The 5,419-nt window shown below is 35.1% G+C and overlaps 1 long non-coding RNA gene across 1 annotated transcript; it reads right to left on the bottom strand.

Annotated features, from left to right (window-relative positions):
- LOC135131111 (uncharacterized) lies at positions 1-569 on the bottom strand. The gene is made up of 2 exons (XR_010280868.1): positions 311-569; positions 1-255 (listed from the first exon to the last, which is right to left on the bottom strand). It is a non-coding gene; the product is annotated as an uncharacterized LOC135131111 (long non-coding RNA).
- Positions 570-5,419: the final 4,850 nt, after the last annotated feature.

Genomic DNA, 5,419 nt, shown 5'->3' with positions numbered 1-5,419 from the left:
TTTATTACTGTAAATTTTATTGTAAAATCACAAGAAAAAACGTAATGGACAGTAAGAAGGACGACGAATAATAATTTAAAGATGTTCGTGGCACACTGGTGCCAGTAGAATTCGGTCCCGTGTAATACAGAAATTGTCCGGTGTTACAAAGATCTGTGTCACAATGAACGCATACAATGTTTGACTTGTTACGGCACGCGTTCATGAAAACATCACCCAAATAAAAACATCCTTTTTCGATCACTAGACGATCGGCTACAAATTGTATAGATGGTAAATTTATGCATGTCAAAGTACATTCTAAACTTACAAGTTAGGCGGTTTTTATTCGCACACACGTACGTTCTGTTGAGATCTTCATTATCATAAGAAGATCCACATTTTTCTGTTTTAATGGGATCCGTGCATTTTTTGTTGCAATAATAACATTCTGTGGGTTCCGTTTTTTCAGATGGTGCGAGACACAGCAAAATGATCAAGGTCGAAACAAAAATTACTTGCAGGCGGGACATTCTTGAACCGAACGGTTTTATTGTAAAATTTGATGACAGTATTTTTTGGAAAATTAAAAAAAATTAAACAAGCAAAACAAAAGTTGACATATCTATGTGAAATTTTGTTTTACAATGTTTCACGACAAAGCCGTAATATTAGACAACAATGATTCTATAATAAGTTTAATAACTGACGGGTAGATTTTTGTTTTATCAAACACTTTGTTCAGTCGATTGGATCTGGATAGACAATACTAACCAAAATGAATGTGATAAATTTCAAAAATTTGTAGATATGATAATACGTTAAATTTCTAAAGGTGTAAAAATGTTAGGTTACTGTAATTCGATGCATTCTGTCACGTATGTTATAGTCTTTGCCATTTCTATTGAAACACCACTTGTTAACCGTAAATTTGGCAACGTTCACATTCAGACAATTTTCTAACTAAAAGCCGTTGTCAATCAACCGAAAGCTGTTACCAATTGCTAAATTTTAAACAAAATCAACAGGTGGTGTTTCAATAGAAATGGCAAAGACAATACGTATCTTTGATTACCCCTCAAAAACACAGAAATTATCAAAGTCGTAAATGGATGCAAATGGCATTTCTCTTTCTAGCTCGGAGCTATTGGAACTGTAGTAAGCAATACAACAATAAGAAGGACGATGAATAATCTAAAGATGTTCGTGGCACACTGGTCCCAGTAGAATTCGGTCCCGTGTAATACAGAAATTGTCCGGTGTTACACGTATCACTGTATCACAGTGAACACATATTATCCGTTCACGATCTTTATATAGTGTAGCGCTGGCCATGAAAATCTAGTGAGTTTGTTGGTATTCGATGCAGAAGAATAAAAATTCCCCGAACTTTTTTCGTTAGGTTATGTTTTATTAAATTACCGGTTAAAAAATATGCCAGAAATATAAACATTGTTGCCGATACTTTCAGTTTTCAGTAGCAATGACCAAGTTAACGGTATCCATTTCTTAGAAAGCATAAAACTTTACGCTATTTAAAAGAGTTATTCGGCTTTTTGTAAGTGTTTATTTCATAGGTAAGGAGCAAACACTAAAATTACACTTAAGCATTGTTTTTATGTGAATGGGGGTTCTGCATACGACTATTGTCGCATGCCACATTTAGCATCTCATTTTAATTCTCAATCATCAGTTCGTTCTGCTCGCCAACTCTTCTTAGTAATGGAAATTTCGACCTTTGTGAACAGCCTATTTCCACATCTTCCAACTTCTTTTTTCACTTTTCTAAGATTACTAAAAGGGTTGGTAAAAGACAACAACCTTGCTCTAGTGCTTTGACGGGTTTAGCTCTTCTGAAACATTTTTCCGGCCTTAAATTGAATGATTTATCTATACATATAGCTATTACTAATGCTGACGTAAGTGCTCTTTATTTGCTTTTACTACGTATTTCCAAACGCTTATTTATTAGGAGTAATAAGAACGCCTTCTCCAGGTCCATGAAAAGTTGCAAAAAAAAAAAAATAAAAATGCTTAAAATTTGGTGCAAAGTAACAACGTGGATGATCTAACTAAATTTATATTTGTTTTGTTGTACGTCAGGTAGTTTTTGACATACTACCTTGGTAAATTTAGAACGAAAGATGCGTAAAAATATCACCCCCCCGACAAGCTACAATTCACTCCATTTTCATTATTTCGTTATGAAAATCTGTATCATCACCGTCATTTTCAAATTCAGAAAGTATAGATTCGTACGAAAGATTTCCCATATTTTTCCCAGTCTGCCAAAATAAGTTTTTCACAATGTTTACAAAAATTTTGCCACATGTTTAGAGTACATTTAGAAAGCGCCTCAAGTCATAAATTCTCCACACTATTTTTTAATGAAGGTTGGGAATTTATATGCTTGTTGTAATAGTTCTTACAAAATCCCCACGCCATTTCAATTGGATTATATTGAAAATGGTACGGAGGTAATCTAAGAACTGCATGGCCACTTTCTCTCAATGTCTCGTCTACCAAATATCTTTTTTTTTTCTATTGTTTCTGAAGGGTTTAATTAAATCCCACAATTGTTTCTTCGAAAATTTTTTGTCAAATTTAACACTATGTTTAAACAGCCATTCCTGCATTTCACTTTAAATTTGGAGAAGGGGGGACCATTGGAAAAATTTCACTTTTAATAAAGTTGTCTAAAAATTCAAGGACGTAGATCTCGACATGCTAATTCCAAAAATATAGGATATCGATGGTCACGGAGCAACATTTTCCAAAGAATCGGTACGAAATGCGAATTTTTGAGAATTTCTAAAAATTTCGATATTTCAACGCTCGATTCCGGAAAAACGGTTACAGTTATCAAAGAATCGAGGCCAGAAGTGAGTTCTAGAGCCCGAAATCTACTAGAAAATGTATTTCGTTAAGTTTCGAAAATGTCAAAAATTGGCCAAAATTTGAAGAAGGGGGAACCATAGGAAAAATTTCAGTTTTAAAAAAGTTGCCTAAAAATTCTGAAAAAATTCAGGGATGTAGATTTCGACACGCTGATTCCAAAAATATAGCATATTGATAGTCACGGAGCAACATTTTCGAAAGAATCGGTACGAAATGCGAATTTTTGAGAATTTCTAAAAATTTCGAAATTTCTACGGTCGATTCCGGAAAAACGGTTACAGTTATCAAAGAATCGAGGCCAGAAGTGAATTCTAGAGCTCGAAATCAACCAGAAAATGTATTTAGTTAAGTTTCGAAAATGTCAAAAATTGGTCGAAATTTGAAGAACAAATCTCAACTATTGTAATTGATCTCCATATTTTCGTCGTCCTTTCAAATCAAAAATATTTCTTCGTTCATTAACTGACTTTGACCTCAAACTGTGTCCCTGAGTGGACCAGAAAAATGGCTAAAGTTTGTTTGACCACAAATTGTAATTATTCGACCCCTGTTTACTCAACTATTTATTAAGAGATTTTATTTCTGTAAAGCGCAATGGATTTTTTAAAACAATTTCTACTAATGCACCTTTTGAAAATTTAAAACTGATCCATAAATAGCGAAAACCAGATATTTTCATACTCATCACAATTTTAACGCGTTGTAGCAACTTCTGCACTCAGACAGAGTTGCGAGAGTTATCTGTGCATCATTTCTGAATTCTGACAGTGGATGTAGGTTGTGTTCTCTAAGAGACGGAATCAGCACCACTCTCTGAGGCGTTTCATGTACATATTGTTTGATAGTTTATTTCTCTCCCTCCCTCTCTCTTTCTATAGCCCAGCGTTACATGCCGATGTTCAGGTTGAGTTCAGACCGGTCTCGGTGACCTCGACACCGACACCGAGTTCAAGCTCGTAACTTTAACTCGTAATCCTATTTCGGCACGCATCTATACGTGTTCTATAATACGAAAAGAAAGGAATTAAAACTCCAAAAATTCTGTTAACTATTTTAAAAACGTTTGTTGTCCTTTAATAGGCCACTATTACTAGTAAAATAGATGCAAACACCCTTATTGAAGTTTATTTATTCGACTCACTGTGATTTTTGCACGAAATCTATTTTTCTGTTTATTCAAAGGTAAGCAATCCATTTTGAGAAAGGAGTACCCAATAGTGTTACACTAAATGTGTTTCAAGTTAAACTTCAAAACATGGCTGCAAATGGGATTTCTTTTTCTAGTTCGGAGCTAGAATATTATATTTTCCATACTTTGTTTCTTATAGTAACCATAATACGTTACGTTAAAACACACGGATTTATTATTGTAAATTTTATTGTAAAATTACAAGAAGAAATGTAATGGACAATAAGAAGGACGATGTATAATAATCTAAAGATGTTCGTGGCACACTGGTGCCGGTAGAATTCGGTCCCGTGTAATACAGAAATTGTCCGGTGTTACAAAGATCTGTGTCACAATGAACACATACCATGTCTGAATCGTTAAAACACGCGTTCATGACAACATCACCTATATAATAGCATCCTTTATCGACTACTAGACCATTGTCGGCTATAAATTGTATCAGTGGTAAATTTATGCATTTCAAAGTTCATTTTGCACTTACAAAATATGCGGTTTTTAGTCATACACACGTATGTTTTGTTGGGATTATAATGATGATAAAATTTTCCGCATTTTTCTGTTTTAATGGGATCCGTGCATTTACTGTCACAATAGTAACATTCTGTCGGTTCCGTTTTCTCAGATGGTGCTAGACACAGCAGAATGATCAAGGCTGAAACAAAAATTGCTTCAAAGCGGGACATTCTTGGACCGAACGGTTTTATTGTAAAATTTGATGACAGTTTTCTTTCGAAAATTAAAAAAAAAACAAACAAGCAAAACAAAAGTTGACATATCTATGTGAAATTTTGTTTTACGAATGTTACACGACAAAGCCGTCCTAGACAAAAATGATTCTAGAAGAATATAAGTTTATCCCCTGGTTTACTTATTTCCGTTCTTCAGAGCATAAAAGCCCTACGTTACACGGTTTTCGACAAACCTTCGACGGTGTATTGCCGAACCTTTGCTACAAAACGTCTAGTAGTCGTCTTTTTTTACGCCGTTCCGGTACGACGCCTATGGGTTTTCTTGAGAGCTTTCTAGTATGTACGGCGATGATGGGTGACTCATCGTCGGTGATGGCGGCCGGATGGCGTTCGCTAAAGAAAACCCTGGAAGTGGAAGTCGCGATGGGTACTCCAGAAAGCCTCAATCGCGGAATATCTAGAAGGGAAGTTTGGGTGTCTTCAAGCTGCGCCGAAATTCTTTTGTAGATAATCGCTGTAAATTTGTGGTACCGAGAAATAAATTGTTGAGTTTTACCCACACCGACTTTAATTACCGATTAACGTAACACACTGGTGTCAGAACTGAGATTCAAGATTAATAATTGTTGGTTTCACAGAGGTTTACGGACAGATTGGACAA

The sequence above is a fragment of the Zophobas morio genome, unplaced genomic scaffold, assembly GCF_036711695.1.
Source record: "Zophobas morio isolate AGI-343-1 ecotype UQ-CSIRO unplaced genomic scaffold, CSIRO_AGI_Zmor_V1 ptg000018l, whole genome shotgun sequence".
NCBI lineage: Eukaryota > Metazoa > Arthropoda > Insecta > Coleoptera > Tenebrionidae > Zophobas > Zophobas morio.
Note: the sequence above shows the minus strand (reverse complement) of the source record. Positions and strands in the feature narration are given on the sequence as shown.